This window comes from Pan troglodytes, chromosome 2 (genome assembly GCF_028858775.2).
Source record: "Pan troglodytes isolate AG18354 chromosome 2, NHGRI_mPanTro3-v2.0_pri, whole genome shotgun sequence".
NCBI lineage: Eukaryota > Metazoa > Chordata > Mammalia > Primates > Hominidae > Pan > Pan troglodytes.
In genome coordinates, this window is record NC_086015.1 from 191421420 (window position 1) to 191443712 (window position 22293).

Here is a 22293-nt window from a genome sequence, read left to right on the forward strand (position 1 = left end):
ACAGGGAATTCTTTCCTCTTCATAGATGATATAGCAATTGTATTTCATTTATCTTATCTGAAATCTCTGCTGACTTTCCATGTCTTATGAATTTAAATAGTCTAAATAGGGCATGAGATCTTAAATATTCCTTCCAGTTTCTACATTTGCTATTCAGCAACAACATTTTCCCTGGAAAAGGATGAAAGCCTGTGAGTCCCCCACAGGGCAGGAGCACTGAATACACCCACATTTTCCTACCATCTGACATAGATGAGACACAAAGTAGGGATTCAGATAATTATTTAACTGAATCAACTGGATTCCTTAATTCTCACAATATTATCCTTCCTACTTTGTAAATAGGGAAATGGAGGCTTAGGCACACAAAATATCTTGTTCGAAGTTACTAATCAATTAAGTAACTTAATAATTTATTGACATCTGAGGCATTTCTCTCTTTCTACAGCCTCAGACCAGAAATGATGGGATTTCAGCCTTCTTTGCTTAGAGATTGGTGAGCCAAGACCTGGAGAGAGAACTCTGGTTGTCTTAAGTCACCCAGATGAACTATTAATAGAAAAAGAATTCTACTCAGTCAGTACTTAAAAGCTTGACGTGTTTGTGTGGAGACCTGTGTGTGACTGAGTTCAGATCACTCTAATTTCCTGGGCCTCACTTGACCCATCTGTGAAATGGGGTAATGAGCTCTTTTCTGCATGAAGGCAGGGAGGGAACTGTCCAGATGACCTCTGGAGAATTCTTCTTACCCTGAGATCAAGGGTTCTGTGAGTAGTACAACTCACACCCAAAGTCTTAGTTGCAGGGCACTTTAGTGGAAAAAAAAACAACACTGAGGCTATTTTTAGAGCCTTCATCTGGTTATAGACTAGTTGGTAGGAGAGCAATACCTTTGAAAAGTTAAGAAATAGTTTTATACACTGTGTTAAGGATGTTGTCAAAACTAATACTCGTGTATGCAAAGACTTTAACATTTATTAATAATTTTTTCTATAGATTGGTGAAATTGGTTTGTAATTTTTGTCATTTCACTTTTGTGGAAATTGAGCAAAGGTGAGAGATAAAATGATGTGATCAGGCTGGGTGCGTTGGCTCATGCCTGTAATCCCAGCATTTTGGGAGGCCAAGTTGGGCGCCTGAGGTCTGGAGTTCAAGACCAGCCTGGTCAACATGGTGAAACCCTGTTTCTACTAAAAATACAAAAATTAGCTGGGCATGGTGGCACATGCCTGTAATCCTAGCTACTTGGGAGGCTGAAGCAGGAGAATCGCTTGAACTTGGGAGGTGGAGGTTGCAGTGAGACGAGATTGCGCCATTGCACTCCAGGCTGGGCGACAGAGTGAGACTCCATCTCAGAAAAAAAAAAAAAAAAAAGATGTGATCAATATCAATCTAAGGACACTGTAAAGCAGCAGAGGATTGACGATTTCCCTAAGACTTGTGGATGTAGAAGAGTTTAAAATATTCTAGCCTAGTGGTTTGCAAACTTGGCCACATATTAAAATCTTCAGAGGAACTTTATGCTACAATGCTTATCTCAGTCACAGTGTCTCTGGGTGAGACCCAAGCTCAGTTACATTTTAAAGCTCCTGAGAGTTTAGAACTATTGATCTAGTCTTGATTTCGTATCAATTTCTCTGATGGTATCTTGCTTGACATCTTACTTACTGGGCTGCATTTTTGTGCTGTGTCTCCCTGACACCCAAGTGAAAACTGCTGGATGACCCGAAAATTCACCCAAACAGCATGAATGTAATGGAAACTCTTGAAAAGGCTTACAAGCCTTGAAGTAAATGTTGGGCAAAGGGAGTGAAAGGGTTAGCGTTTTTTTGCATTGGGACCTGCCTTCTTTTTATGCTTCTAGGAACGTTTAAAAATGAGAGCAAGGAATATATTTCATTGCTTTAATTGTTCAAGGTCTTTTAAAAGCATGTGCAATAAAATGCCTTTTAAGATAACTGACCTTTGTATTTTAATGCTTTTTGGAAGGGAACAATACCTAGTGTTCAGCTGCAGTATAACTTTATATATATATACAGTCAGCAGAGCTTGTTTTGGAATCAGAGGGCTGAGGGTTTTGCTGCCTTCCCAGATATTTTACCTGTTTCTGTTTCAACATCAAGTTCCATTCAGTTGATGTTTCTTGACCTCGTAATGTCTAACCTTTATATCTTTGTTTTTTCCCTTTCCAAACCTCTCCAAGAAGGAGACTTCAAGGCCTGATTCATTAATTTTTCCTTCTGCTGGGAACTCAGGTGTGTGGTGGAAGGCAGCACATGTGACCTAATCTATATTTTGACAAGGAAGAAAGCTCGCTGCCCTCCCCTGCACCAGTTCGTTTGGTAATTTTTAATCCCAAAGGCCACTGCTAATACGTTTTTAAAAATTGATGCTAGCTATTACGTTGTTAGATAAAGCTCATCTTCCAACTCTAAACTTGCTCTTTCTAAAAGGGAAATAGTACTCAGGTTGCAAACATAGTGAACTGGAATTTCAGAGGCTTGAACTGACCTACAAAACTTGTAACTGTAGCTCTAGTTATACATCCACTGTGGTCTTGGACATGTGAGGTGTTTGTCTACCCTCAGGAGTTTTAGAAGAAGAAATTTTATGGAATCGCTTTCCATATTAAGAAATTAAAATAGCCAGGTGCTATTTTAATTTTACAGATTCACAACTGTAATCCCAGCACTTGGGAGGCCGAGCAGGGAGGATAGCTTGAGTCCAGGAGTTTGAGTGGAGTGGTCAACACAGCCGAGACCCCACATCTACAAAAAATTTAAACATTAGCTGGCATGGTGACTCCTGCCTATAGTCTCAGCTACTCAGGAGGCTGAGGTGGGAGGATCGATTGGGCCTGGGACGTCAAGGCTGCCGTGAGCTGAGATTGTGCCACTGGGCGACAGAGCAAGAGTGTCTCGAAGGAAGGAAGGAAGGAAAGGAAGGAAGGAAGGAAGGAGGGAGAGAAAGAAAGAAAAAAGGAAAGAAAATATACAAAAATCTTTGTGTAGCTCTGAAATAAATATATATATATATGTATGCAGTGTATATATTATATGAAATAAAATTGCTTGTGCTTAATTTATTTTAAAATCATGTTTGAAAATAGAGCTAATTCTCAGTTACTGCATTTTCCCCTCTCCTCTTTCTGATGGTTTTTTTCTTAACTTTTTATTGTAAATGATTTTAAACTTATTTACAAAGTTGCAAAATAAGCATAGTCCAATATAGCCATATGCTTTTACTCAGATTCGTCTACTGTTAACATTGTATCCCATTGGATTTATCATCGTCCCCTTCCTCCCTCCCTTCCTCTCTTTCTCTGTCTACACACACACACACACACACACACACACACACACTGTCTCCCCCACACCATATATATATATATTTTTTTTTTTCCAGAAGTATTTCAGAGTAGGTCACTTATATCATTGCCTCTACCCCTAAGTACAGTGTGTATTTCTTAATAATAAAAAAATAAAGATAGTCTCATCATATTCACAGTATGGTAATCAGCTTCTGTACATTTGACACTGATTCAATACTTCAGTCTACTGTCTGTACTTCTCCTTTGTCAGGTGGCTCAGTTCTGTCCTTGAAGAAAATTGCTTTTTCCCATTCAGTGTACAGTCCAGCCTAAGGTCCGGTAGTGCATTTAGTTGTCAAGTCTCTTTAGTCTCCTTTGATTTGGAACATTTCCACAGCCTTTCTTTATCTTTTATGGCGTTGACACTTTTGTTCTCCCCCTTTACAATTATAGTATTCCTCATTTTGTATTAGTCACTTGTTTCTTCATGTTTTGATTCAATTATGCATTCCCTGAAGGAATATTACAAAGATAATGTGTCCCTCTCAGGGATCACATCTGGAGTCTTATGTGTCCATCTATCCGTCATTGGGGATGTTAATTTTGAGCAACTGATCAAGGCATTGTCCAGTTTCTCCACAGTATAGGTATTCTTTCCTTTGCAATCATTAAGCTATCCATGGGGAGACACTTTATTCTTGCTCCTTATCAAAATATTACCCTACATTTTTTCCTAAACCAGCATTTACTATGATTGGTGCAAAATCAGGATTCCATGTTACTACTCTCTTCACATTCATCATTCAGCATCCTGCGTTCTACTGTATGCGGGAGCCCCTTCCTTCTTCTCCCTCCCTCCCACTCTCTCTCTTTTCCTCTTTCTTTCCTTCCTTTCTTTCTTTCTTTCTTTCGTTCGTTCGTTCGTTCGTTCGTTCATTCTTTCTTTCTTTCTTTCTCTTTCTTTCTTTCTTTCTTTCTTTTCTTTCTTTCTTTTCTTTTTCTCTTTCTCTCTTTCTTTCTTTTCTTTTTCTTTCACTCTCTCTCTTTCTTTCTTCTCTGTTTCCCCTCCCTTCCTTCCTCCCTTCCCTTCCCTTCCCTTCCCTTCCCTTCCCTTCCCTTCCCTTCCCTCCCCTCCCCTTCCCTTCCCTTCCCTTCCCTCCCCTCCCCTCCCCTACCCCCCTCCCCTCCCCTACCCCTCCCCTCCCCTTCCCTCCTTTCTTTTCTTTCTCTCTCTCTGTCTTTTTCTTTCTTTCTCTTTCTCTCTCTCTCTCTCTCTCTACTTTCCTCTTTCTTTCTTTCTTTTGGTTATGGTCTTCAAGATTTCTGTTTCAATCTTTCATAATTCATTCTTGCTATATAATTATTTTGGCCCTCAAATTATCCCAGATTTGGTCAGTGGGAGCTGCATCAAGTTGGCTCCTGTGTCCTTGAGACATGTCCCCATCATCTTTGTTGTTAGCAATTGATTAATTGCTGGAATAAAAAGATGTTCTAGTTTGGTCTTGTATATTCTCTGTCCCAGCCATGAAGTCAAACATGTCTTCATTATGTCCTCACTCTTTTTATGTGGAGAAAGATGTTAGAGACCAATATCTGAGTGCTAGGTGTGCTCATTGCTACTCTGGTGCCTTAACTTATAGCCTCTTTCAATGACTGGAGCTAGGAAATTTTATATATAAAAATATATATGTAAACAAAACCTACGTGTATATGTTTATCTGTAAATATATGGGTGCATATACAAATATGTATACACAAATACTACTACTATTAATTTGCTAGTACCACTTACTACACAAAACAAATCTGTGAAAAAGAGTTGAGGATTTGCTTATGGTGCTCCTCCTTCAACTTAACCCTGCCCAGGACTGAGGGTATATTGTCAAACACTCTTCAGGGATTACCTGGATTAGTTCTTTCTTCATGTCTCTTTCCCCTATATCCCAATGGTCATTATGTTCATTTAAAATACAGTTGGGTTCAAATGCTTCAGTTTGCTTTGAGTTTTAGTTTCCCTCCTTCCCATCCTAGTTTGTTTAATTTTATTTTTTGAATATGTAAAACATTAACATGCTTCCAGAAGCCAAAACTAAACCAAAAGAAGTGCCAGTCTCTCAGATATTTGTTCCACCTTGTTATTCCCCACACCTCTTGGAGGTTTTCTTGGTTATCTTTCTGGTATTTCTTTTTAATCCTGATATATATATGTGTATATATATATATTATATATATATATACACACACATATATCAGATTATAGCATCAGATTATCTGTGCTTTCCCTCCTCTCAGTAAAACCTGTAACGCCCCTTCTTCCCCAAACATATATATATATATATATATATATGTTTTTATATTTCCTCTTCTTTCTTACACAAAAGATAGCATGTTGTATATCTTCTTTTGCACTCTGATTTCGTAAATTTTTTTCTTTTTTTTTACACTCCCTCTCTTCTTTTCTTCTTCTCTCCCTCCCTCCCTTTCCCCCTTCTTCCATTTTTTTTTTTCTCTCTCTCTCCTGCTCAACCAATTTCCTATGCTTGGACAGTTGGATAGTTTTCTGCAATGAATAACATTATACATATGTATTTCCATATCATTGGATATATTTTTGGGATATATTCTTAGAAATGGGTATGCTGGGTTAAGAGTAAATATTTTATGAGGTACTTTAGTTACCAAATTTTTCTCTGATGGAATGTCCCACTAGCATTCCCAACTACAGAATGTCTGTGAAGCTTATGAATTGTTGCCAATTTGATGGATGAGAAATGGTATCTCAGTATAGTTTTGATTTGCATGTGTCCTATTAGGAGTAAAGTTAAGCATCTTAATGTATTTAATGTCCATATGTATTCATTTTGTGAGTTTTTTGTGAGTTACCTGTTCATGTCTTTTGCCCATTTTTAAATTTTATTTTATTTTTTTTGGGACAGAGTCTCTCTCTGTTGCCCAGGCTGGAGTGCAGTGGCACGATCTCAACTCACTGCGATCTCCGCCTCCCAGGTTCAAGTGATTCCCCTGCCTCAACCTCCCAAGTAGCTGGGATTGCAGGTGCATGTCACCATACCAAGCTAATTTTTTGTATTTTTCACGGAGATGGGGTTTTGCCATGTTGGCCAGGCTGGTCTCGAACTCCTAACCTCAAGTGATCTGCCCACCTTGGCCTCCCAAAGTGCTGTGATTACAGGCGTGAGCCACTGTGCTCAGTCCTTTTTTTTTTTTTTTTAATTGGATTTTTGGTCTTTTTTTCTCAATTAGAAAGGTCTTCGGAAATTAGATATATTGGCCTTTCATCTATGAAGTATATTACACATATCTCTCCCAATTTGTTTATCTTTTGACTTTGATTACAGTGTTTTTTTTTCTTTTCAGTCATATAAAATTTTTATACTTATAGAGACAAATTTAAGAATCATTTCTTTTATTGCTTCTGGACTTTGTTCGTAGTTAGAGAGCATTTCTTAACACCCGTGTTATCTGCATGTTATCTTCCAGTACCTGTATAGTTTCATTTTTCACATTTAGATCTTTAATTCATCTGCAGTTTGTGTGTAACGTAATGAATGGATCTAATTTTACTTTTTTCCAAATGGTTATCTGGTGTCTCAACACCATTTAGTATGAAAATATCTTCTCATACTTCCCGTGTGATTTGAGATTGGTGGTTACTTTTTAACCTACACCATGACTAGGTGTGAAGGAGAATGATGGTAAACAGTGGAACAGGGTAGTTAGAGGAAAATGAGGTCCCAGGTAGATAATGACTGAAACCCAATAAGAACATACATATTTTTGACTTCAACACAGAGCTCTTTACCTTTTACAAGTCATCCTCTCTGGTCCATTTTTGTCAAAAATTAACGTATTTAATAGAGAAGGTGTTTAAAACAAAAGGAGGGTTTAGAGATTATCTGTGCTTTCCCTCCTCTCAGTAAAACCTGTAATGCCCCTTCTTCCCCAAATAAATTATGAGAATGGGGCTGCATAAATTTTCTGTGAGCATGTGTGACTATGTTTCCTCTGGTTCCTCACCGCATGGTGATTACTCTGTGCTCTCTCCTGCAAACTGCCCACGTTTCACTGCTTGTAGGTCAAAGCTATATTGAGTAAGAAGTGAATTTGGGAAGTTTTGCAAGTAAAGTGCTACCTGAGTCAGTGACTGTGTCTTAATTCACCTTTTTGCTTCCAGGTTCTTGCTCAGGGCCATCTGTGCACCTGGTTTTCACTCAATAAGTGCCTCATGAATTTTAATGACTACACATTAAACTAAAACAAGGTCTGCCCAGCTATTCTTAAGAAATTAAACTCTACAAATGATGTATTCCAAAACTACAAAAGAGAGTGAAAGCCAAAACAGATGAAGCTGTCCTTATATGGGCAGGAAAAACTCAGTAAGATTTTATCAGTTCAGTAGGTGTTGCATATGGTGATTTGGAACTGTCTGCCAGTTCCAAGATGGCCTTACTTTATTTTATGGTCAGTACAGTTTGTATCTAGTCCTCATCAGGTTAGGCCTGGAACTCCCCAACCCTTGTTAAAAACAGCAAATCAGGGTTTCTGTGGTGGAATGGGGAGGAAACTGGCTTGCATTAATTGATGTATAAGGTAGCCCATGATAAACTCAATGCCACTTTTATACACATCTGGGAGCAAGAGCTTTTGGTTAAATGGCTTGCCTATGTTTTTGCTCTGCCTTGGATGCTACAGAAATGGAATTGTTTGTTAGAGTCGTTGCATGGTGAAGGAAAAATCAGAGCCAAGGTTTTGAAGGACCTAAGGGAGAACATTCTGTGTTCTGCAGGCATCTTCCTCCTTGGGACACAAACAGCTCCCTGCCTACCACACACAGTGGGTAGGATTCCTTCAATGCCTCTCCTCGGGTGAAAGATGTGGCATGTGGAACTGAACGATCAAAATCACTGGGGCAACTGTATGGGCGCCCTCCTGCAGTGTAACATCCTAACAGGACTTTTGACAGGAATGGATACCTAAATATTTACACTCCTGGAGGCCTCGTCTGTCTCAACCATACTTACCAGTCACCACAGTGTCTCCTTTCTCTGTGTAGTACTGGATAAATACAGATAAATTCTACACCCTGACTTACTCCTACCTCATGCAAGGAAGTTATAAAATGTTTGAGTAGCTTACTTAAGTATTACTCCTGCCATGGCTTCTTGACATGCCTTGATGGAGCTGTGGAAAGCATCTTGGTTGCTTCAACACAAGGCTGTGAGTCGTTTCATAGGGCAGGGTACTAACTATAGTTTGCTGACCTTATCCACTGTGTGGATTCATCTTGGGAAAGGAGCAGAGAAGGTACTGAGAATACCACATCTGCTGAAGACTGTGCTGGATGCTTTCTCCAGACATCTCATACAGTCTTTTCAACACCCACTCAAGATATAGGAGCTGTTCCATTTCACAGATGAGGAAATGGAGGCTCAGAGACTTTGCATTAGTCTACCAGGTCATAAAGCTAGTGTTCACAGAACTGAGACTCAAAACCAGGGCTGTATACCCATGAAATTGGTGCTTTTCCTCTATGCCTGACACATGACACATCATATCAAGGCATCACCTTTTCTTGAATCTTATTCATAGATTCTGGGCAAGCAGCCTCAGTTTGGTCCTATGAAACCTTTCCTGACCTCCTCCACACACCCCCTACACACACTCTGTGAACATTGTAATGGTTAGTTGTATACACAGTTGTTTCCAGTGCTGGACTGTGAGTTCTTCTAGATGTCTTCCTATAGTGTTTAATTCATAGCTGGCTATTGATATGTATGTAATGAAAATTCTGGTTTTCTGCACCATACTGTGTTTCCATGCTGACACTAAAAATCTAGACATGCTTTCTTAGAATTAGGCAACCCATTTACCTTTAAGGATGCACTGACTTTGGTTTTTGCCTTAATATTTGGCCAAAACCTGCTCTTTGAGTTCGACCTCTGCTTTGCCTTTAGGAGGGTAAAGTAGCCAAATACCTACCTCATTAACATTGTAGGCAACTCTGAAATTTTGCAGGATAATCATTGCATTGATGCGAACATCACACTGGTTACCGTCATACCATATCAGCATAAAAATGTTGGCAATGAATACGTATATTTTTCAAATTTGTTGTTAATAACCAGATATGTACTTTTAAATATAGTGAGCATTTTACTTATAACTTGGAATGGAAAACCTTCTTAAACTACTTTGTACGCTGAGACTCCACCAACTAATTGAAATATAAAGGAATATATTATATTAAGAGTAAGATGCTACAATATTTAATGATGACTGTGAAAGCTAATAATGTATGGGTTAAATAATTAAGAACTTTCAAATAGTTAAACAAGTAGGGAAATTAGTTGGTAATTAATATAAAAATTAGATTAATTAAACCTTAGTTAATGAATATTAGCTAATTGAGGTTATTAAATCTTAGTTATTACAGTTTGTTAGCTAGATAACTTTGGGTTGACCAACACATCTTTTTTCAGCTAACAAGCATTTATAAAAATATAAATTGTAATCTAAGTATTGTTATAGAACTAGATTATACAATAATTATAATTGTTACTGGGTTGTTTGTGGAATGCATTTATGACACCAAACAGAAAGACCATTAAGAACCATTTTTAACTTTTAGTTATTTAATTACACTTAAGGTCATCAGTCTTTCAAGAAAAAGCCTATTTAAGATTTTTTTTCACATTTTCTGAAGATAAATTAAAAGTAGAGTGTCTACACTGTCCTCTCAACATTTCCTGATCAGGAAAACCTCCCAAATTACGTATAGCAACATCAATGATAAATGATTTTTAACACAGAGAAATTTCATGTGTATTCTTATATCACAAAAATTCAGACGATGATAATGAGAGATTTCAGTCTCAGCTTTGGCTTACTATTGATTTTAACATTCAGTTATTTGGCACTTGGCCCAAGTGGGTAATGGGTGCAAATCTATCAGTGGCTCTTCATACATTTGTGCAGGGAGGTACACATGCATACGTGTGGGTGTTTCAAAGTCTAACTGGAATAGGCCTCTCACATTTATCTCCTATTAATTTGCAGATTGTTTCCATGGTCACCATCCAGAAATTTCCCAGTAATCCTTGAGGAAGCTAGGGAGTGTGATACCATTAGGGAGAGGGAATATGTGGCATAGAGACGTGATGGGCATTAGTTGTCTGAGGTTATGAGGTCGTGGTGAAGCCTGATCATGTGGCCCCATCTCCAGACTCTATGCCCAGTGCTCCAGATCCCATAGACCTGAATCTTAGTTCTGGTGCTAGAACTGTCCCTGACGCACATATAGTAAGACTTTAATTTCCATTTTCCCTGTCTTATGAAAAGAAGTGTTGATAAGCTCATTAATTAGCTTTCTGCTCATAGCTTTTTTCTGACTGCTAATGACTTCTTGAGGATGGGCAGGCTTTGATGAGCTGTGTGGTCCTGGGAAAGCCTTGGTGTCCTCTTTTACCCGCACAGTGAGGGTGACGGTCGTGTTACCTCCTGAGGCCACCTTTCAGCTTTGCCATTCTGTCATTTGACAAAGACTGAATAGAGAAAAGACAAGATTTAACGACAGTTAAAGTCCAAGCCAGTTTGTATTTGCTGAAAGACACAACAGAGGGAAAGAAACTGACATGTAGTTTAAACAGACTGGTTTTTCGTTGACATGGGAAGTGTGAATAATACTTCTTCCTGGTTTATGAGATATGAAATTGGTTGTCTACCTTATCTGTTTCTCACTCTTGTTCTCAGTTCATAGTTTGGTCACGGAATGCAATTTTGAAGACAACTTCAAGTTTTTTTTTGCTCAGTAATCATAGTAGTATTTACTGTTGTTCACTGGGCACCCAGTCTGTGTACACACATCATTCCTAATCTTAGAAGAAAAACAACGTGCAAGACATGTGTTTTCTTTCCCACTTTGCAAATAAGGAACTGGGGCTCAGAGAGATTAAAAGACTTACTTAAGTTCAATTAGAAAGTGGCAGAGCCAGGATTGAAATGTTGGTTTGCCTAACTGCAAAGCCTATATCCACCTTCCACCCGGTGCTGCTACAGCATTAAAGCCTGTAAATTGAATTCCACACACTCCTACTTTCATCTGTACTATTACAGTGATAGTAAAACCAGCGCTGAGCCCTGCTAACAAGGTGTCCTTGATTTGTGTGCTGATGCTCATGACACTTCTGTGTGGCATCTGCTGACAGGCCCACAGGGCCCAGATGTTCCCACTACAAAGAGCTCATCCTGGGGACTCCCCAACCAGGGAAAGAGACCTGAAAAGGAACTGGTTTGTGATTAGGGATTATTGTGATGCTTGAAGTGAATGGTCAGTCAGTTCTTCCCATTTATTTGAGTTCTTACTTCCCTTCCCTTTGAACATTTTAGTCAAACTTCTAACAGTGACTTTCAACACTGGCTGCGCATTAAAAGCACTTGGGGAGGTTTTGTTTTGTTTTGTTTTGTTTTGTTTTGAGACAGTGTCTCCCTCTGTCATCCAGGCTGGAATGCAGTGGCATGATTATGGTTCACTGTAGCTGCAACCTTCTAGGCTCAATCAACCCTCCTACTTCAGCCTTCTGAGTAGCTGGGAATACAGGGACACGCCACTATGCCTGGCTAATTCATATATTTTGTAGAGACAGGGTTTCACTATGTTGCCTAGGCTGGTCTCGAACTCCTGGGCACAAGTGATTCTCCCACCTTGGCCTCCCAAAGTGCTGGAATCATGGAGCTTTTTGTTTGTAAGCATGTCAGCCCTCACCTTCCAGAGATCTTGATTTGAATGGGCTAGGTTGGGGTTCTCGCTATTAGCGCTGAAAAAAAGTACTGCAGGGATTCTAAGATTAATCTAGAGAAGACTATCACCACATTAGGGAGCAGAAAGTCCACTTTTCATTGTTTTGTTGGTACAGTATACTTTTTTTCTGACTCTATGAACCCTCAATCTTATGATGTTACCATTCCATTGAAGGGTGGGATTTATTCACTGAGAACATTTATATTTTTTTGAGATGTCTTAGGCTGTGGAGAGGGTGTTACAGGAATGGACACAGATGCTGAATTTAGTGGCTCCAGAGAAGAGGAATTAACCACTTTGGATTGGATTATTGGGAGCAACCAAAAGTCAGTGCTGTGGCTTTTGCCGTCTTCCCTTGTAATCTCTTCCCCTCACCAGATTTTCAACACAGAAGGGGTGTATTTTCTAGTTATGGGGTATTCACAATCACATCTAATAATTTTACTCCAGAACATACTATGGCTTGTTTATACTAGCTTGAATATTTGTAGTCTCTTTGATTTTTGTTTGCTAATTTAATTTACTATTGCATATAAAAGAGTGGCTTCCATGGAGATAATCACCGTGGCTCCCAGAGTGCATCCAGAGACATTTGCCTTGCTTCTGTGGAAATACACCCAAATTCCCCAGCATGACATTGAGTGTTCACCCCACACCTGACACCAGTCTCTCTTGCTCTAATTAAGGCCACTCTTTACCATTCTTGGGCGCCAGCCAGATGAACTATACTCTGGCGTGGGATCTGCCCGATCCTGCTGAGATATTAACTCTGTCCTGAAGCTGTTTGTCCTTCCAGCAGCTAGAAATAATCTTTCCTTTCCTAGAACTTCCACACTGCATTGAGCAGGATCACTTGTAGAACTTCTCACATTGTACCTCAAGCCATTCTTATTTATGCATGTATATAATTTCTCCCCTTCTACTACTGTAAGCTTCTGCAGGGTGGGGCAGCCTCTTCTTAATTTTGATATCTACTGCTGTGCCAAGAATATTGTAGGCATTTCCTAAATTATTTTTCTCCCAATGTATGTGTTACTTTGTTCAATTCAGCAGTTGTCCAAAGCTAATCTCTTGAGCTATTGGTAGCTTTGGTGAACATTTGGAGAGGACTACTGTGATGGCGTAAAATCCGGTGACCTAGTTACAGAATATCCCCTGCAGGCTCACTGGTAAGGAAGGCTCATGTTTAAACTCAGTGAAAGGAGAGCCTGGCTTATTTATGGTGGTGGTTGTTTACATGTCTTTAAATGACGTTCTTTTTTTTTTTTTAATATAAAGGCAATATATTCTCATAGAAAATTCAGAAACTGTAAACAGGGTTAAAGAAGAAAATAAAAATCAACTCTATCACTTTCACCTATTTATTATTCTTATTTTATTTATTTATTTATTTATTTTTAAGGCAGAGTCTCTTTCTGTCACGCAGGCAGTGGCACGATCTCAGCTGACTGCAACCCCTGCCTCCCAGGTTCAAGCGATTCTCCTGCCTTAGCCTCTCAAGTAGCTGGGATTACAGGCATGCACCACCACCAAGCCCGGCTAATTTTTGTATTTTTGGTAGAGACGGGGTTTCACCATGTTGGCCAGACTGGTCTTGAACTCTTGACCTTAAGTGATCTGCCTGCCTTGGCCTCACAAAGTGCTGGGATTAGAGGCGTGAGCCACTGTGCCTGGCCACTTCCACCTATTATTAATGAAACCTGTCCTATTTAACAAAAACGATAATGTGGGGTGTCTTGTGCTTGGAGCTTGGAGAAAGGAATTTGCTTCTGTTTTTTAAATGACTTATGGCAAGGCCAGTATGACCAGTAAGTGGGCTGTTTATTATTATTATTATTATTAATCACCATTGTCACTGAAGCCAAACCAAGATAGAAATTGTCACTATTGCTATAGCCCCAAGAAGGACCTCATGGCTGCATAACGATTGAGCACCTTATATTTACACAATGCTTGGTTGTTGTTTTTTAAGGCAACTGTGACTCAACAACAGCTGTTTGAGAACAGCTCCATCCCAGATGAAATCAGAGAAACTGAAGTTTAAAAAGAAAGTGTTTCTGGGCTGGGCGCAGTGGTTCACGCCTGTAATCCCAGCACTTTGGGAGGCCGAGGCGGGCAGATGGTTTGAGGTCAGGAGTTTGAGAGCAGCCTGACCCACTTGGTGAAACCCTGTCTCTACTAAAAATACAAAAAAATTAGCAGGGCGTGGTGGTGCATGCCTGTAGTCCCAGCTACTCAGGAGGCTGAGTCAGGAGAATCTCGTAGTCCCAGCTACTCAGGAGGCTGTCAGGAGAATCCCTTGAACCCGGGAGGCGGAGGTTGCAGTGAGCTGCGATAGTGTCACTGCACTCCAGCCTGGGCCACAGAGCGAGACTCCATGTTAAAAAAAAAAATGTTTCTGAGCACTAAAGACAATTTGAACAAGGCAGAAAAGTACAAATAGGAAAATAATAATCTTACTAGATTGTTTGTTTTTGAGACAGCATCTCCCTTTGTCATCCAGGCTGGAATGCAGCAGCACGATTATGGCTCACTGTAGCTGCGAACTTCTGGGCTCAATCAACCCTCCCACCTCAGCCTTCTAAGTAGCTGGGACTATTCTGTAGTGATAATCCTTGTTAAAGTTTTGGAAAATACCTTTTTTAGAGTCTCTCTTTCTCTCTACACAGACACATACACACACATACACACATGCAACTTTTATGTGAATGACGGCATTTACAATTTACGTAAATTACTGCAGGCGCTATCATTTATTTTTTTCACTCAGCAATACGCCTTGAAAAAATTTTAAGTCAATCAACATACAGATATTTGTCATCTTTTAAACAGCTATAGATTTTTGCTCAGACTCATAAAGTCTAATTTTTAAAGAAGTGACTGTTATATTTAAATCATATATAGCTTCATGATGAAAAAAGGAAAAACAATTCTTGGGACCAGACATGGTGGCTCATGCCTGTAATTCCAGCAGTTTGGGAGACCAAGGTAGGAGAACTGCTTGAGGTCAAAGGTTTGAGACCAGCCTGGGCAACACAGTGAGACCCTGTCTCTCCAAAAAAAAAAAAAATATATTAGCCAGATGTGGTGGCACATATCTGTAGTCCTACCCACTCAGGAGGCTGAGGAGGTGGGAGGATCGCTTGAACCCAGGAGTTTAAGGCTGCAGTGAGCTAGAACGGTGCCATTGCACTTCAGCTTGGGTCACAGAGTGCAACTCTGTCTATAAAACAAAGACAAAAGCACCACAGTTCATTAGATATAACTGAATATTATCTTCATTTCCTACTGTAGTGGTTCTTAGAAAGGTTGTTTCTTAAGTTAGAAACTGTTGCCTAAGTATTTAGGATGTGGCAGGCACTGTGCTACGTGCTGGGGTTGACGAATGCATGGGATTCGGCTCTCTCCCAGGCTGGTGGGAAGAGGACACATCTAGAAGCCAGGGTATACCCCGAAGGGGTTTGAGGCAGCGCAGAGTTGATGATGATGGTCTCCAGCCTGCCTTTCCTTTACAAAAATGAGGAGACTGCATCTCACATTGCCAATGAGCTGCTTGACTCTACCGATATTCCCTACCAAGCACGATTATGGGTAGTCTTAAAATTCTTAATAATAAAATGGATATTGAAAATAGTGTTTTTTTTTTTAACAGTGAAAGTAATATGTACTCATGTATAGGTTTTCAATATACAGGAAACTATAAAATGAAAAGGATTGTACCTGTAATCCCACCCCTTACAGCTAACTACTGTGACATTTTATTTGTAGAAGTCCATTTTTCTATCAGACCCCAAGTTTTAAAATCTTAACTCACCCTCTGTAACCTAGTTCTCAGCTCTACTTTATATAACGTTTTTAAAGGATTCAAGATTTAAAATAATCTTATCTCACCCCAAATGCACTTGTATATTTTTGACACCCCCTCATCTCTCTCTCTCTTGTCTCTCTCTCTTCTCTGTCTCTCACTCTATCTCAGTTCTCTTTCTCCTCTTCTTTCTCTCTCTTCTCTCTCTCCTCTCTCCTCTCTCTCTCTCTCTCTGTCTCACACACACGGGGAAAAAAATCACTCGAGTTAAGAATCAGTCTCTCATTTTACAGATAGGAAAACTGAAATCTAGAACTTGTCTGAAATCATGTTAAAAAAAAAAAAGTGGTAATCTGTGCTTGAACCCAGGTCTCCTGAATTTTCGTTCAGTGCTTTTTCCATTCTACAGTGATGCCTCCTTACTAGGTCATAGAAACAGTGGCAGAGGGAGAAAAGGAAAAATACGTCAGCTCCAAAGAGTGCAGTTTTTTTTTTTTCTGTGTCCTTTAGCTGAGCTATTTTTGTGACTATTCAGTACATGTACAATGCTGCCTCTTGGAGTGTTCCGGCTAGACTAAGAGGCCATTCACTGCTGACTGCAGCCATGCCATCCCTCCATGGAATCCTCGGCCCGGAAATCAGATGGGAACAAACTATTCCAATATAAAAATCAAATTTCAGAGTCTGAGTGTACACAGAAAAATTACTGGATATCCTGTTGGACTATGTACATAACAATGACACAGTGATTTATGAGGGTGTGATGGGGCAGAGGGTAGCGGGTGATGTTGGAGTTGATTCATCACTTAAGCGCTAATCCATTCACCAGCTCCAATCAGACTTCAACACAAATGCCAAATTATTCATCTTCCCTAAATCCAACCCTATTATTTTCTCTCTCAAAACCTTCAGTTGCTTCCTTTTGCATATGGAAGAGAGCGTGGACTCCTCCATCTGGCATTTAAGGCTTTCTATGATCTGTCCTCCCAGATATTGATAGGCTGTGGAGATACAGTAAGGTAGTTGTTATGAGCCACACCTTGCAGCCAGGCTGCTCCAGCACCAAGCAACACTTTCCCCGGGAGGTTGCTGCACCTCCCTGCTCCTCACTTTCCTCATTTGTGGAATAGGAATAGGGTCATTGTGAGAATTAAGTAAGTTAATATTTGTAAAGGGTTTAACAGTGACTAGCTCATAATCCGTCATGTAGAAAGTTTTTTCTTAGCTCATTTAATAAGTACCTTTCTAACCCATCACTGATAGCATTTTTCTTTTGCACCAGACTTCTTTCTAGTCATTGCTGGGAGTGTCCTCTCATTTTCCTGCCTCCCTGTAGCTGTCACTCTCACTCCTAAACTGTTGGCGTTCTCATTTTGGCTTGCCCAAATCTTACGCATTCTTTTAAGTCCATGTTCAAATGAATCTTCATTGATTTTGTTCTTCATTCATCCCCTTAACAGACTTTTATGGAGGGTCTACTGTGTGCAAGGTGTATTATGTAGGAAGCCTTCCACAATTCCCAGAGCTAGGTGAGCTCTGTCATGTAGGCCTGTCTTGTACATATCACCTTCAACATTGCTGAGCAGTTTGTGTTGGACATGTTTGATCTCCTCCCCTAGAATATAAGCAGCTGGAGAGTAGGATGCTTATTAGTAGGTGCTTATTAAGCTTTCTTTAAAATGAGTAAGTGCACATGCTACCTTTTATAGATCTGTTACCTTCTAATGAAGGCAAGAACAATAGGAACAAACATTAGTTTTTTGTGTGTGTGTGAGAGAGAGAGACAGAGAGGGAGAGAGAGAGAAAGAGAGAGAGAGATTTTGAATGGGAATAATTATGAGGCCACATCTGAGGGCAAATAACCACTTCCAAGTTGAAGAAAGGCAAGGAGAAGACAGGAATGAGAGAGCTGTAGCAGTCAAAGGAAACGGGATGAGAATATGTTATTCTCCGAATCATAAAGCATTTGCTCTGAGAAATGTTTTTCCTTAAGTGGTATAAAATGTAAAATGAATTGGGTCTTAGTTTTTCTTTTCCTCTTTAGGAGGTTGGAGCTGATTTTTAAAATGAGGTAGGGGAGGGAGGTGGGGTTTGGAGAAAGAAAGTGAAAATTGTTTTCTGAAACTGTGTTTGCCAAATAACTCTCTGGAGAGAAAGTTCAGAGGGTGAGGGCCTGCCAAAGCTGACCAGCAGCACACAGGCCAAATCGTTCTTTCGTCATTGTCCTGGTCACTTCCCCACCCCTGTTCGCCACCCCCAAACGCCTTTTTTTTTTCTCTCTCTCTCTCTGTGTGTGTCTCTCTCTCTCTCTTTCTTTTCTTTCCTTTTTTTTCTTTTTATAACATATGAATATTATAAGTAAGTAGCTGGAGAAAATAAAAAAGCAAAACAAAACACAAAGTAAGCAGATGATTTCAACCTGCAATTATTTGTCAGGTCATAAAAATGGTGTGTCTTAGATTTATTTACCTGATCTCCTCATCTGTTTTCCACTGGAAGCCTTCTGCTCGCGTCACCCTTCTTCATTTAGTTCCCCAAACTTCCACCCACTTTCTGACTCAAAGCAGGAGAGAAGAATTGAACAAAACCACTGGATTTGGAGAAGAGAGAAAAGCAGCTTTTAAGAGCTGACTTTAGAGGTTTAGCACGAATTAAATTCCTGGTCTTTTCTTTCTGCAGATTTTTCAGCTATTGTTGTTGTTTGTTTTGTTTTGTTTTATGTTTCTTGAGTTTATCGCTAAAGATGCTTTTCCGTGGATGGCACAAAAGTTCAGCTATGGCCATGCGTTTACTGAAGGCCTGTATGTGGAGGCATCACAGTGGCTGGCCTTGAAGAAATCAAGATAGTGAAAGAGGACCCCTGTCTGCGAAGAAAGAGCTCATGTTTGTGTGTGTGCTCATGCTGTGGGTGCTACAAGGAGATTGGTGTCTGGGGAAGGGAGGAAGGGTGATGGTTACAGGTATAGGTAAATAAGTTTTCCAACAGTTAACAATACTTGGAGACAAGCTACAGAGTGATCAATGCTAGAGTTAGGAATGCCGTGAGAAGGCAAGGTGTTCTGTTTGTGCCATTGGGGAGGGCTTTGCTGTGGGGATTGGGGGAAGGATATTGTTTTAGGCTTTGCTAGATGGCTAGGACTTTAACAAATAAGAAAGAAAGAGCTGAGTCTTTAAGACAGAGGGAATAGCAGAGACATGAAAATATCTAGAGAGATTGGGAGTGGGAGGCTGAGTCTGGAGGTGAGACATCTGTATCCAATCAGAGAAGTTTCCTATGCCTTCCTGTAATGTTGGAGGCTTTTTTTTTTTTTTGGTAATCAGTAAGGAGCTGTCATGGGCTTTGTAAAAGGGCTGTGATAGGATTACTCTGGTGTGTGTGTATGTGTGTGTGTGTGTGTGTGTGTGTGTTTTGCTTTTACTTTATACATTTCAGAGTCTTTTTAGGAACTCTTAGGAACCTTAACTCTGGGGAGTGTGCATTGCCTGTCTTTATATGTCTTTACTTCTCTGTTGCTGCCTGGTTCTGCTCCTTCTCATGCTTCTGTAACAAAGTGCGGCAATGCAGGCTTCTAGAAGGTGATGTGAGATCTCTGAGCAGACCATGTGTGTGTTCTTCCCATCCTTTTTTCCCCTCCCTTTCTCTTCCTCCTCCTCTTTCTATATCACCACCCTCACCAGCAGCAGCAGCAGCACTCCCCTCCCTAAAATAAATAAACCAGTCACTCCAAAGGTTCCAAGCACATTAGTCACATATCCCAGAAGTTTAATACAGAATTATTTTGACAGCGAGAACAAGAAGTGTTTTCTAGTTGAACGCACAGAACTTGCTTATTCCAACTGGGCTTTCTGCCGCACAGACAGATGATACGTTTTTTAGATGGATCGGCCGCATAGCGCAGGAGACTGTCGCTTCCCTTGGATACACAGCAAACTGCTCACTACCAAAAGTGGCTGGGGAGAAGATGTGAAATGAGAGAGAGAGAGCGCGAGAGAGACAGAAGAGAAGAGGGGAGGGGAGGGGAGGAGAGGAGAGACGGGGAAGACAGAGAGAGAGAGAGAGAGAGAGAGAAAGGAAATCAAGTTCTTATTGTGTACATAACTTTCTCATTAATAGCTTCCATAAGTCACTGAGAGATTTCTTTGTGTTTATTTATTTATTTGGCTGCTTTGGAGCCATGAGTCCTTTTTTAAACCTGGGTTTATGTCTGTTCTAAAAAATGAGGACAGATCGAGTTATTGCCATGCGGGTGGCTCTCCAAGCATTCCAGTTGCATAGCTCTTCCAGAAATATTTCTTGACGCACTTATTTAGCACTTTCTATTGCCGTTACTGAGCAGATTACAGAATCCTCCCGGCCCTTTCACCAAACCCGTCTAGAGCTGGTATGGATCTACTTGTGCCTATCTGGCAGATAGAAAGATAGAGGAATGGGAAGGTGAAGTCCATTGTTACTCATGAAGGATTTTGACCAGTAACCTCAGAAGAGTCAGAAGAAGAGAAAAAGCATGTGCTCTCCTCTTTCCTGCTTTGCTTTTCTGCTTCCAAGTCCCTCCTCCAAGCAGGAAGATCTTTCCTGAGCAGCAGCGTACCTGAGTGTGAGGACCCAGAGGGAGTGTGGTGGAGAGACGTGAAGGGGTCAGTTCCTGGAACGTTCTGTTCCCTCCAGCTCCCATGATCATTGACTTCTTGCCTCTCAAGTCCTTCTAGGGATTTCCAGGCTTTTGAGAGGCTCAGCTGACCTCGCTCACTGCTGTGCATGCTCTCTGGAGCTTTCTTGTCCTCTTTTGGTTGTTTCTTACTAGCCCCTCATTCCCAGGACTTTTTCTGAGGAATCTCTGTTAGTTCAGGTAATAACTGGCTGTGAAACCTACAATAGTAAGTTCTTTGGATGTCGGTGTTTTCAGATGTTTCTTCTTCGTGGAAACTCTGTATAAATCCCTCACAAAATGGGATGTCAAATCTCAATATGTAAAATAATCAAAGTGCAGTTAAATGGTGGTGCTGTTGTTAAAAGGTGGAAGATCTCATAGGCTTCTAGCCAGGGCCGAGTTATCTCCCCAGAAGAGCTCTGTGCCTCTGTGGACCCACTTAGTAAGCCATTGTACTGGAGTTGCTTTAAGGCTCCCTACAGCCCTGATGACCTGTGCTCTGCATTCTTTCAGCTTTCTGCCTCTTTGTATATCTTTCAAGCTTGAGAAAGATCCTCTATAGATCAGGAAGATGTGTCCAGTAAGAGATTTGACCTTTGCTGGTTTCTTGACATGGGCTTTGATGAAATCCTTTTAGCATGCTCACTTTAGATGATTCTTCTCAAGGGGGATGTCAGCCCCAGGACCCCCCAGACCTCCATCCCTAAGCCCGGGCTTGCGTGTCTGGCAACCCAGGGCCAGCACTTTGTTCTTACACTGAGCTGAGTGGTAGTCCTGCCACCATTGCTGTGGCTCTGGGACTATAGCCTCTGCCTTAGGAACACTTATGAGAGGAATCGATGGAATTCCAACTATTTTTAAGGATTTTTTTTCTCTTTTTTTTTTTTTGCTGAGTTTGCATTGCAAAAGGAAGGTAGAGCACGGGCCATCTCTCCCTCCCCCACTTATATTTATTCTGCACCTACCTGCACGTGACACTCTGCTATTCTTCAGAGAAGGTTCTGACCTTTGTGACCACGCTTTACATTTTCACATTGCAAGGCAATTTCTAAAGAGCTTTTCCCAGCTAAGATCTCATTTGAGCCTCACAACAACTCTGGGGCAAAGGAGACTGTAAAACAAACAAAAACAAAAACAAAAAAACAAAAACACAAAACCAAAACAAAAAACAACCCCCAAAAACCTTAGACAAATCTAATTCCACAGTTTAATTAAGCAAATAACAATTCGTGAATTGGGCAGGCCCCAAACCAGATAATCTGGCACTGCCATTTGGTTGAAGAACATTTGTAGACAGAACAAAGAAGGTGATGGACAGAAAACACAAGTGAGGTACAGAAACAGCTGGACTGGTTACAGCTTGGTGTTTTCCTTATTTGAATAGGTTTGAACAGTTGGCTGTCTTTGATTGGCTGAAACTCTGTGAATGGTACAAGAGTAGGTTGCATCCTGTTTACACATCCTGTTAGGACGGAGGAGGCAGCTTTAGGCTAAACGTAATTTAACAAGATTCAATGAGATTATACCTGTATGCCCAAGTTCACAGTTAGGCAGAGAAGGATTGTGGGGATTTGAAGCTTCGGCTTACTGACTTACGCCATTGTGCCATATCATTCATTCTCCTCATGGCAGGAATAATGAATGAATATTCTATTAACAGATACTACCTATTAACTGCTTACATATATTTCAAATGTTACTAGGTAGATACTTT

At 40.4% G+C, this 22293-nt stretch overlaps 1 protein-coding gene across 11 annotated transcripts in view; it reads left to right on the forward strand.

Annotated features, from left to right (window-relative positions):
- LPP (LIM domain containing preferred translocation partner in lipoma) overlaps positions 1 to 22293 on the forward strand; it is a 726282-nt gene that overhangs the window by 94123 nt on the left and 609866 nt on the right. The window lies entirely within an intron of this gene.